The sequence below is a fragment of the Mobula hypostoma genome, chromosome 13, assembly GCF_963921235.1.
Source record: "Mobula hypostoma chromosome 13, sMobHyp1.1, whole genome shotgun sequence".
Lineage (NCBI taxonomy): Eukaryota > Metazoa > Chordata > Chondrichthyes > Myliobatiformes > Myliobatidae > Mobula > Mobula hypostoma.
In genome coordinates, this window is record NC_086109.1 from 9759718 (window position 1) to 9773129 (window position 13412).

The window sequence follows — 13412 nt, forward strand, 5'->3', positions numbered from 1 at the left end:
TCTTTGGACTGTGGGAGGAAGCCAGAGGACCCAGAGAAAACCCACGCATTCCATGGGGGAGGATGTACAGAGACCCCTCACAGAACGGTGCCGGAATTGAACTCCGAACTTCGGAACGCCCCTGAGCTGTAACAGCGCCGTGCTAACCGTCACGCTACCGTGGCGCTCCGCATTTTCTTGTAGGCATTCACAGTGCAACAAAGAAATACAATCGATCAATGAAAGAACTACACACAAGCAGAGATTGACAAACAACCAATGTGCAAATACAAATAATAATCATCATCATTATCTTCTCAGTTAAATAAATAGACATTACTAAATTATAGAGTTGTAGAGTTCTTGAAAATGGGTCCATAGATTGCATAATGTTCAAGTGCCTCAGGACTCGCACCACCAGGTTCAAGAACAGTTACTACCCCACAACCATCAGGCTCTTGAATAAACGGGGATAACTACCTTTATTTATTGACTCTTTATCTTGTTATTTCATGTTCTCATTATTTATTACTATTTACCTCTACTTGCACTTGTATAGTTTGTTGTCTTCTGCGCTCTGGTTGACCTTTCATTGATCCTGTTATAGGTGCTATATTCTATAGATTTGCTGAGTATGCCCACAGGACAAAATAATCTCAGGTCTGTAGGTGCTCACATATATGTACTCTGATAATAACAATTACTTTGAACTTTGGTGCAAGTTTAAGATGTATTCTTAGAATCACAGAGTCCCAGATATGTGTTGGTTGTTGCACTTGACTTTTTAACCACAGTTTATTAATTATTTACAATACCTAATTTTGCCACAGGTATCACAGCATCTCAATAATAAATCAACAGCAGATAAACTCAGGTGTAATTACATGCATAATAAATTATGCAAAAACATTACGCAACATATATCTTCAAAGGTTATTTTACTGCAAGTTAAACAATTTTCATGCTGAATAATTTCTTTTTAAATGGACAACTCCAGCTGAGAGGACAAATTCCACAGAGCGGGGACCATGTCCAACTACCAGCCAGGGAAGTGAAGGAATTATCCTAAAGTACTTCAGCCGCTTTGAGGTACCAAGGTCCGATGTGAAAAGGGTTGTGGAAAGGACTTAGAGCTGGTGATGAAGAGGCAGTGATATGGTTGTAGGGGAAAGAGTAGAGAGGGCTAATAATTAGTTAATATGAATGTGAATTGTGCATATGTAGTACTTTCCTCAAGCAGTAAGGCTGATAACACCTCCACTTTTAACCCACCCCAACAGAGTCATCTTTTGTACAGACACTCCTGTGCCTAGCATCACCTTATGAACATTCAATCAATCTATGCATACAAGACCAAAAGATATAGGAGCAGATTTAGGCCATTTGGCCCATTGAGTCTGCTCCACAATTTCATCATGACTGACCCATTTTCACTCTCAGCCCCAATCTCCTGCCTTACCCCCTCTCCCATATCACTTCATGCACTGACTAATCAAGGATCTATCAACCTCTGCCTTAAATATACCCAATGACTTGGCCTCCTCTGCAGCCAGTGGCAGTGAATACCACAGATTCACCATTTTCCAGCCAAATAAACTCCTCCTCATCTCCTTTCTAAATGGAGATCCCTCTATTCTGAGGCAGTGTGCTCTGTTCTTAGAATCCCCCAACTATAGGAACCATCCTCTCCACATCCTTTCAATATTCAACAGGCCTTTCAATATTCAACAGGTTTCAATAAGATTCCCTCTCTCATTCTTCTAAATTCTTCCCTCATATGATAAGCCTTTCAATCCTGGAATCGGTTTTGTGATCCTTTTACTTTACTTTACTTTACTGTTGCCAAACAATTGATACTAGAGTGTACAATCATCACAGTGATATTTGATTCTGCGCTTCGCCTTCCCTGGAGTACAAATCGATAGTAAATAGTAAAAATTTTAATTATAAATCATAAATAGAAAATAGAAAAGGGAAAGTAAGGTAGTGCAAAAAAACCGAGAGGCAGGTCTGGATATTTGGAGGGTATAGCCCAGATCCGGGCCAGGATCCGTTCAGCGGTCTTAGCACAGTTGGAAAGAAGCTGTTCCCAAATCTGGCCGTATGAGTCTTCAAGCTCCTGAGCCTTCTCCCAGAGGGAAGAGGGACGGAAAGTGTGTTGGCTGGGTGGGTCGTGTCCTTGATTATCCTGGCAGCACTGCTCCGACAACGTGCGGTGTAAAGTGAGTCCAAGGACGGAAGATTGGTTTGTGTGATGTGCTGTGCCATGTTCACAATCTTCTGCAGCTTCTTCCAGTCTTGGACAGGACAACTTCCATACCAGGTTGTGATGCACCCTAGAAGAATGCTTTCTGCGGTGCATCTATAAAAATTAGTGAGGGTTTTAGAGGTTTTGAACCCTTTCCAATCTCAGAACCTCCTTTCTTATGTAAGGAGCCCAAAACTGCTCACAATACTCTAGGTGACGCCTGACCAGTGCCTTATAAAACCTCAACATTACATCCTTGCTTTTATATTCTAGTCACCTTGAAATGAATGCCAACATCACATTTGCCTTCCTCGCCATAAATTCACCTGCAAATTAACCTAAGATGTAAGCTATCTTATGTATTTATATTTATTGTGTTTTTATTAAAATGTTCTTTATCTTACTGTGCTTTTTTCTGAGTTACATCAAACCTGGAGTAACAACTATTTTTTCCCCCTTTACACTTGTGTACTGGAAAAGACATTGCACCATCTTAAAACTCCTTACTTGAGGAAGGATATACTGGTTTGGAGGCAGTGCAGAGGAAGTTCACCAGGTTGATCCAAGAAATGAGGGGGCTAGACTATGAGGAGAGAGTGAGTCATCTTGGGACTGTACTTGTTGGAATTCAGAAAAATAAGAGGATATCTTACAGAAACATATAAAATTATGAAAAGGATATATAAAATAGAGGCAGGAAAGTTGTTTCCACTGGTAGGTGAGACTGGAACTAGGGGACATAGCCTCAAGATTTGGGGGAGTATATTTAGGATGGAGATATGAATGAACTACTTTTCCCACAGAGCGGTGAACCTGTGGAATTCTTTGCCCAATGAAGCATTGGAGGCTACCTCAGTAAATATATATAAGACAAAGTTAGATAGATTTTTGCATAGTAGGAGAATTAAGGTTATGGGAAAAAGACAGGTAGGTGGAGATGAGTCCATGGCCAGATCAGCCATGATCTTATTGAATGGCAGAGCAGGCTCTACAGGCCAGATGGTCTACTCCTGCTCCTATTTTATTTCCTATGTTCTTATGTAAACCCTAGATGTAGAGAAATGGAATGCAGCAGCAATGAGACCTAAGTTTCAGGAACTTCACTTACTCTATTATATGTGCACACATTGCTATAATAGAAAGTTAGATTTTAAAAACCTACAGCACAATACAGGCCCTTCGGCCCACAATTTTCTGTTCGATGTGTGGGTAATCATTTTATTCTGTAATCAGGACGTAGTCTGTTACTTAATTAAGTCTTCCTGTAGACACCATTTTGTTATCAAAATGTAGTTTTACTGATAATCCCATCAAATGAGAATGTAAAGGTTCTGCCAAGTTCATGCTCAGGTAGACCGGTTCTGACTGGTCTCCTGGTGGGCACCAGTTTTTAATAAATTGCCTGCTATCTTGAAAGTCAAATCTGTGTAATCTTCAATTTCAAGTTCAAGTTCAGTTTATTGTCATTCAACCGTACACATGTATACCATCAAATGAAACAACGTTCCTCTGGACCAAGGTGCACAACATAGTATGTATAACTCACACACATAACACATAAAGTAGTACTACCACTAGTAAATTAACAAGTAATAAGATGCATTTACAACACAAGTTAATAAGTATAACATGACTAGCGATTCATGTGTGATGAGACCTGGATGGTGTCAGGGAGTTCAGTAGCCTTACTGAAGAAAACTAGTAGTCTGTTACTACTAGTGTTCTTGTAGAAGAAGCTGTTTGGCATCCTAACAGTCTTGTCCTAATGCTATGGTACCTCTTGCCTGATGATAGAGGGTCAAAGAGATTGCTGGACGGATGGATGTGGTCTCTGACAATGCTAAGGACTTTCCAGTTGCTCCAGCAGATATGTTACCTAGATTTTCAGAGACCGGTTGGTGTTATCCTCCATTCATCTGTTCCTGTTCCTGGTTCTTCACGGAGGCTTAGGTTACTGGTTGGAAGCTGTTATCAGGATAGCCCTGGAAAGTGATGCTGAATCCTTTTATGGATGGCACACTCTGCTACCACTTTGATCTGGTGAGGGAGGGAATAAAAATTCAGGGCAGAGGACAAAAAACTGCATTTAGAACATTGAACAGTACAGTACAGCACGGGAAAGGGAACAAGCCCTTCAGCCAACAATGTCCAAGCTAAACATACACTCTTGGTTGCCATCCACTTCAATTCTGCTTCACATTCCCATTCGGATATGTCCATACATGGCCTCCTCTACTGCCATGATGAGGCTAAACTCAGGTTGGAGGAGCAACACCTCATATACCATCTGGGTAATCTCCAGCCCCTTGGTATGAACATTAAATTCTCCAAATTCCAGTAATTCCCTCCCCCTCCCTTCCCCTATCCCAGTTTCACTCTGCCCCCTCTCCCAGCTGCCTATCACCTCCCTCGTGGTTCCACCTCCTTCTACTACCATTTGTGTTTTCCCCTATTCCTTCTTCACCTTTCCTACCTATCACCTCCCTCATGGTTCCGCCTCCTTCTACTACCCATTGTGTTTTCCCCTATTCCTTCTTCAACTTTCCTGCCTATCCCCTCCCTGCTTCCACTCCCCCACCCCTTTATCTTACCCCTTACTGGTTTTTCACCTGGCACCTACCAGCCTTCTCCTTCCCACCCTCCCCCCACCTATAGGGCCTCTGCCCCCTCCCTCTTCAGTCCTGATGAAGGGTTCCGGCCCGAAACGTTGACTGATCATTTCCACGGATGCTGCCCGATCTGCTGAGTTCCTCCAGCGTGTTGTGAGTGTCACTTATTCGTTATTACCTTGTCGTATGATCATGGGCTTTCCATGACTGTGATTGTTCCTGGCAAATTTTTCTATAAAAGTGGTTTGCCATTGCTTTTTTCTGGGTAGTGTCTTTACAAGATGGGTGACCCCAGCCATTATCAATACGCTTCAGAGATTAAAGTTGCTGGTGAACACAGCAGGCCAGGCAGCATCTCTAGGAAGAGGTACAGTCGACGTTTCAGGCCCAGACCCTTCGTCAGGACTACCAGTCAGCAGTCCTGACGAAGGGTCTTGGCCTGAAACGTCGACTGTACCTCTTCCTAGAGATGCTGCCTGGCCTGCTGTGTTCACCAGCAACTTTGATGTGTGTTGCTTGAATTTCCAGCATCTGCAGAATTCCTTGTGTTTGCCTCTTCAGAGATTGTCTGCCTCACATAACTAGAACTTGTAATATGCACCAGCTGCTCATATGACCATCCACCACTTGTTACCATGGTTTCTTGTGATGCTGATTGGGGTGGGGCAGGGGATAAGCAAGCGCTACACCTTGCTCAAGGTGACCTGCAGGCTAGTGGAGAGAAGGAGCACCTTACGTCTCCTTTGGTAGAAATATATCTCCACCCCAGTACCCGCTGTGCTGAACACAATGCTATTGCTGAGTTTCTCCAGCATTTTGTGTGTGTTACTCTGAATACTACCTCACTACGTTTGTTCTCTTGTATGCACTGCTTATTATAAGTCCTTCTCACTATCTAAAGCCTAGGCAAGTTTAAAAGGTTTGAACATCAAAATTTAGGCTAATGCTTGGTGTTTTACCAAGGGAGTGCTTCACTGTTAGAGGTTTCATCTTTTAATTCTCCATGTATAGACTCACCAGAACTTATAGAGTCACTGTCACACAGTATGGAAACAGGTCCTTTGGCCCAACTCATCAATGTTGTCCAACAAGTAAGTCCCACGTGTCTTTATACTTTATTGTCGCCAAACTATTGATGCTAGAGCGTACAATCATCACAGCGATATTTGATTCTGCACTTCACACTCCCTAGATTACAAATATTAAATATTAAAAATAGTTAAAATTAGTAAATATTAAAAATTTAAATTATAAATTGTAAATAGAAAATAGAAAATTGGGAAGTAAGGTAGTGCAAAAAAAAAACCGAGAGTCTGCATTTGGCCCCTAGTTCTCTGTCCTCTCCCACGCATGTAGATATCTGGATAGCTTTTAAATGTTGCTAACATGCACCTCTCAATGACTATTTCTGGCAGCTCGTTCCAAATACACACCACCTTTTGTGTGAAGAAACCGCCCCTGCTGTCCCTTTTAAATTTCAACATACACACTAAATGATTCAGGAACAGCTTCTTCCCTTCCGCCATCAGATTTCTGAATGATCATTGAACCCACGAACACCACCTCACTACTTTTTTGCACTAACTATTTAACTTAACTATTTTATATATATATATATATACTTCTTACTGTAATTCACAGTCTTATTATTTTATGTATTGTAATGTACTGCTGCTGTAAAACTACTAATGTCACGACATATGCCGGTGATGCTAAACCTGATTCTGATTTGGATTCTGACCTCAGATCTTAAACGCTGTGTCCTCTTGTTTTCAGCAACCCCTCCCTGGGAAATTAAAGAATATTTGCTTTCACAAGCACAAGATATTCTGCAATGCTGGAAATCCAGAGCCTCACAAGTCCTGAAAAAGGGTCGCGACCCGAAACATGAATTGTTTATTCCTCTCCATGGATGCTGCCTGACCTGGTGCGTTCCTCTGGTATTTTGCGTGTATTTCCTTTTACCCTGTCTACGCCTTTCATGATCTTATATACCTCTATCGGGTCACCCCACAATCTCCTACATTCCAGGGAATAAAGTCCAAGTCTACACAACCTTGCCTTGTAGCTCAGCCTTGCACATCCTGCTAAATCTTTTCTGCACACTTTCTAGTTTAGTAACTTCTTTCCCATAACAGGGTAACCAAAACTGCACAGAATATTCTAAGTGCAGCCTTACCACCATCTCATATAACTTCCCAAATCCTGTACTCAATGTCTTGACTCATGAGGGCCAAACACCCCCTTCACCAAAGGTCTTGTAGCAAGACTTTCTTATATTTGTACTCCATTTCCCTTGAGATAGAGACTAATTAAGTCAGATAAGCCATGTCGCACTTTCCACAAAGATAATAGCAACTGAAAAACTAAATTGCAAAGAGTGCTGCTTGATTTCCTCATTCTTAGCTATACAGAAGTTCCAACCAGTCACACCCTGCATGGTCCCTGCTTATTTCTTTCCTCCTTTGTGTTTGCCATTTCTTTTCATCTACTGTTTTGTAGACAAGAAACCTTGTTGTTTACTGCAATTAGAAATGTTTTGTCAGCAGAAAAGGTGAAGGATTAAAATTCCAACCTTTGGTCCTGATTAATAATCCTCTAAAACCGTGTCCTTGGCCAATTTCCACCCAGGTAATCTTCATCCTTAAGGTTCCTGAGACCCTGATACAGTAACAGAAATAGCTAGAGGCTACGTGGCATTTTTTTGAATGATTTGCCACTCCCAACAATCACTCAAAACTCTTCACAAGCTTTTTCTCAAGGCATTTCTTTTTTCTGAACAGTAGTTGAAGAACAGAAATTATTCTGTTTTGAACTCATAAAAGTAGGAAAAAAGCTCTTTCCCAATTTGACACTGGGAGAAATAATGATGGGGTGCTCTCCACTTTTCACTGCAGGAAAGGATTTTGAAGAAGTTGGCCCTTGTACTCAAAGAAATCTGATATTCAATTGAAAATTGATGACAATTTGCAAGCACTTCATCACAAAATTCAAACTATTTATGAGAGATCTGTAAGGGCGAGAAACATAAGGTGAAAGAAACTGTCATAAAGTGGAAGTGTTCAGATAATCCAAGAGAGCTTAAAGATCAACAAGACAAGCAGCGGGTTGTAGATTTTGAAGGGAAGCATGTGGTTTATGAACTTCACACAACACTCTGTTGATGCAAAAGTGTTTGAAACAAATTAGATGCTTTATATTACCACTACTGTTCAAGACGTGCAACCAATGTCCATTTCCAGAATTTGTACCTCTCCTTCCTTGGTCAGTTTGCTTGTTAAGTTATAGAACACAGAACCTAGAAGAGTACTGCAATGTTTTGTAGCTCCAAAACACACAACCAATTGAAAGAAATACATGGGAGCCCAGGGACAACATATCTACAATATTACTGAAATATTAAATACACAACACTCCTCCCCGCTTAGCTATAAACTCCAATTCAATATAGAATGCATCTCAATTCATATGCATAGTATATATCTATCTCCATCTGTATCTACCTATATCTACTTTTAGATAGGCTGGCTGGTGGTGTAGTAGACTGAAGTGGAAGCCGGGTCCCAAACCTGGGCAGCAGCAGTATCTGTGCAGCAGGAAGGCCTGGCAACCTACTTCCATATCTCACCACGGAAACCCTAAACTACACTATCCATAGCGTTGCCAAGAGTCATGTATATATAAAACAAGTCCATAAAATCATAAGACATAGCACTCGATCATGGCTGATTTAATTTCCCTCTCAACTCTCTTCTCCCGTTTTCTCCCAGTTACCTTTGATGTTTTACTATTCAAGAACCTATGGACCTCCACTTTAAATATTTATCCTATGACTTGGCATTCACAGCCGTCTGCGGCAATAAATTCCACAGGTTCACCACCCTCTAGCTGAAGAAACCCCTTCTCGTCTCTGTTCTAAAAAGATATCCTTCTATTCTGAGGCTGCACCCTTTGATCCCAGACTACTGGAAACATTTTCTCCACATCGGCCATCTAGGTCTTTCCATATTCGGTAAGTTTCAAAGAGATTCTTCCTCATTCTTCTAGACTCCAGCGAGTACAGGCCCGGAGCTGTCAAACACTCCTCATACATTAACCCTTTCATTCCTGAGATCATTCTCTTAAGTCTCCCCTGGACCCTCTCCAATGGCAGCAACTCCTTTATTAGATTGGGAACCCAAAACTGCTCACAGTACTCCAAGTGCGGCCTGACCAATGCTTTATAAAACATCAACAATACATCTTGCTTTTATATTCTAGTCCTCTTGAAATGACTACTAACAATGTATTTGTCATCCTTACTACAGACTCAGCTGCAAGTTAACTATGACGGAATCCTCAACTATGAGTCCCTTTGCAACTCCGATTTCTGAATTCACTCCTTGTTTAAAAAACAATCTATACCTTTATTCCTTCTACAAAAGTGTATGAGCATGCCATTTTTTACCCATTCTCCTAATCTAACTCCTTCTGCAGACTCCCTGAGTCCTCAACAATACCTGCCCTTCTACCTTCCCTCGTATCATCCATAAAGTTGGTCACATAGCCATCAATTCCATAATCCAGATCATAAACATGTAAGAAGAAATTTAATAGACACAACACCAACATCTGTGCAACACCACTAGTGAGTAACAGCCAACCAGAAAATGCGTCCTTTATTTCTATTCTTTGCCTTCTACTGTCCCTGCTAGTATCTTTCCTGTAATGCTCTTATCTAATCTTGCTTAGCAACCTAATGTACAGCACCTTGTCTAAGGCATTTTGAAAAGCGAAGTAACCTGCCTCCTCACTTGACTATCCTACCTGCTATTTCCTCCAAGTATTGCAAAAGATTTGTCAGGTAAGATATTCCCTGAAAGAAACCATGCTGAAGTTGACCTACTTTATCACATGCCTCCAAGTACCCTGAAACCTCATCCTTAATAATGGACTCTAACATCTTGCCAATGACTGAAGTCCAGCTAACTGGTCTATAGTTTCCCGTCTTTTGCCTTCCTCCCTTCTTAAAGAGTGGAGTGACAATTGCAATTTTCTAGTCTTTCGGAATCATTCCAGAAGCTAGTGATCAAAACTAAAGCCTACACAATCTCTTCAGCTACCTCTTTCAGAACCCTGAGGTGTTGTCCATTTTGTTCAGTTGACTTATCTACCTTCAGACCTTTCAGCTTCCCAATCACATTCTTCTCCACCTTCTCTATAGTAATAGCGATCACACTCACTTCTGCCCCCTGATTGACTTGAATTTCTGTATGCAGATGGTGTCTTCAACAGTAAATACTGACACAAAATACTTACTAATTTCTTGGCCCCTATTACTACTTTTCCAGTGTCATTCTCCAGCAGTCTGATATCCACTCTCACCCCTCTTTTACTCTTTGTATATCTGAACAGACTTTTGGTATTCTCTTTTATATTATTGGCTAACTTACCTTCAGATTTCATTTTTTCTTTCCTTTTTCCTCTTTTAGTTGCCTTTTATTGATTTTTAAAAACTTCTCAATCCTCTAGCTTCCTACTAATTTTTGTCATACTGTATGCCCTCTCTGTTACGCTATATTTGGCTTCATTATTGATCACTGCCTCCTTTATCTTCAGCTCCCTAATCAAATCTAGATGGGAAGTATTTACAAGTGTAAACAAATTGTCTTCTCAGTCTTGACATTTTTTTTGTGAGTCATAATTCATTGAAGGAGTATTTATATCTGATAAGTTCATGGTCAAAGTGGCTTGACTAAGCACAAATGTTGAAACTGAGGTTGATTATTAGAACAATGTATTAGGTTAAGGAGTTCAGCACAGAAACAAGTCTTTTGGCCCATCTAGTCCATGCTAACTTGGTCTTCTGACTGTTCCTATCTACCTTCACCCAGACATAGCCCTCCATATCCCTCTTATCCAAGTACATGTTTAAATTTCTCTTAAATGTCATACTTGAACCCACATCTACCACATCTGCTAGCAGCTCATTCAATATTCACACCACCCTCTGCGTGAAGATCTCCCTCAATTTCCCCTTAAATATTTCACCTTTCACCCTTAGCCTATGACGTTTAGCTCGCATCTCACTTAACCAGAGGAGGAAAAGGACATGGCTGGCGTAAAGACAAGTTGGGTATTCTATCCTCACAGAGACAAGTAGGGGCTGGATTTTCAGCTTCCTTTTGTTAATTGGAAACCTTGGATGAATTATGAGGTCAAGTCCCTTTTAAAGGCTAGAGCTGCGGCTTTTAGGTCCGGGGATACCTGTGGCTACACGGAATCCAGGCGTGAACTCCGGAAGCCATTAGGGCGCCAAGAGGCAATATCGAACCAAGTTGGAAGCCCAGGCTAACCAAAGGGATGCCAGTAGACTATGGCAGGGTATAAATGAGATCACTGGGCGCAAAGAAAAGGCTGGAAATATCAATAACTGTGGCGCTTCTCTTCCTGACAAACTTAACGTATTCTATGCAAGATTCGAACAGAAGAGGAGCGTCCCGCTCCCTCCAGATGAACCGGACCTGGTGGCATCGAGATTCATCATCACCGAGGAGGACGTTAGAAGGGCCTTCCTGAAAATAAATCCAAGGAAGGCGACGGGCCCAGTTGACGTCCCAGGATGGGTTCTCCGGGCCTGTGCAAGCAAGCTAGCTGGAGTGTTTGCTGACATCTTCAACTGCTCCTTGCTTCAGTCTAAGATCACCTCATGTTTTAAGGAGGTAACGATAATCCCAGTGCCGAAGAAGAGTAAGGTGGCATGCCTGAATGACTATCGACCTGTGGCTCTGACATCAATTGCTATGAAGTGCTTTGAGAGATTGGTTATGGCACACATCAACCACAGCCTACCGGTCAACCTCGACGCTTTGCAATTCGCCTACCGGAGCAACAGGTCAATGGCAGATGCTATCTCTCTGGCCCTACATTCTTCCTTAGAACACCTGGAGAATAAAGACGCATATGTAAGGCTCCTTTTCATTGACTACAGCTCTGCCTTTAATACCATCATTCCAAATAAACTTATTCCTAAGCTCCAGAACCTGGGCCCTAGCACTCAGATCTGCAGCTGGATCTTCAACTTCCTCACAGAGAGGGCCCAGGCTGTAAAAATAGGGGACAAGCTCTCCTCTACAATCACTCTGAGCACCGGTGCCCCACAAGGCTGTGTACTCAGCCCCCTGCTGTACTCACTGTACACCCATGATTATGTAGCCAAGTTTCCATCAAACTCAATATATAAGTTTGCTGATGACACAACAATTGTAGGCTGTATCTCAGGTAATGATGAGTTTGAGTACAGAGAGGAAATTAAGAACCTGGTGGCATGGTGCGAAGATAATAACCTATTCCTCAACGTCAGCAAGACGAAGGAATTGGTTGTTGACTTCAGAAGGAGTAGCGGACTGCACGATCCAATTTACATCGGTGGTGTGCACATGGAACAGATCAAAAGCTTTAAGTTCCTTGGGGTCAACATCACAAATGACCTGACTTGGTCCAACCAAGCAGAGTGCACTGCCAAGGTGGCCCAACAGTGCCTTTACTTCCTGAGAAAACTAAAGAAATTTGGCCTGTCCCCTAAAACCCTCACTAATTTTTATGGATGCACCGTAGAAAGCATTCTTCTAGGGTGCATCACAACCTGGTATGGAAGTTGTCCTGTCCAAGACCGAAAGAAGCTATAGAAGATCGTGAACAGGGCACAGAACATCATACAAACCAATCTTCCGTCCTTGGACTCACTTTACACTTTACAGGGCTGCCAGGATAATCAAGGACACGACCCACCCAGCCAACACACTTTTCGTCCCTCTTCCCTCTGGGAGAAGGCTCAGGAGCTTGAAGACTCGTACGGCAAGATTTGGGAACAGCTTCTTTCCAACTGTGATAAGACTGCTGAACGGATCCTGACCCGGATCTGGGCCGTACCCTCCAAATATCCGGACCTGCCTCTCGGTTTTTTTGTACTACCTTACTTTCCATTTTTCTATTTTCTAATTATGATTTATAATTTAAATTTTTAATATTTACTATTTTTTACTATTTTAAATATTTTAAATATTTAATATTTGTAATCCAGGGAGTGGGAAGCGCAGAATCAAATATCACTGTGATGATTGTACATTCTAGTACCAATTGTTTGGCGACAATAAAGTATAAAGTTTAAAGTAATTGGCATTACCTGCCTATCTGAGCCATAGTGAAAGAAGCATTTGATACTTGGACCACATTTAAATCAACTAACTTGCCTTCTGCCTTCAACAGAACTTCCTCGTGGAGCTAACCGGATTTCAACAGGAAGCCGGGATCTTAAAGGTGGCCAGAAAGGTCGCTGAGAGCAAAGATTATTACTTATTAGGTCCTTAGCAACAGAAAGTAATGGATACCGCCCAGTTAAAGTTCTCTTCACCTTCGAGTACACTTACAAGGAGCGCTGCCTCAGGAAAGCAGCATCCATCATCAAAGACCCCCCACCATCCAGGTAATACTCTCTTCTCATGACTACCATCAGGCAGGAGGTACAGGAGCCTTAAGTCCTGCACCATCAGATTTAGGAACAGTTATTACTACTCAAACACCTGGCTCCTGAACTG

The 13412-nt window shown here is 41.8% G+C and overlaps 1 long non-coding RNA gene across 2 annotated transcripts in view; it reads right to left on the minus strand.

The window, feature by feature from the left end:
• Positions 1–3122: 3122 nt before the first annotated feature.
• The window catches only part of LOC134355416 (uncharacterized), a 33979-nt gene continuing 23689 nt past the window's right edge, over positions 3123–13412 (minus strand). Inside the window, exons 1-3 of one of the 2 annotated variants that reach the window (XR_010020065.1) lie at positions 10269–10379; positions 5854–6024; positions 3123–4264 (exon numbers count right to left, since the gene is read on the minus strand). This is a non-coding gene — a long non-coding RNA (uncharacterized LOC134355416). Of the gene's footprint in view, positions 4265–5853; positions 6025–10268; positions 10380–13412 lie in introns of those variants that run through there. The other variant, XR_010020066.1, reaches the window with a different exon arrangement.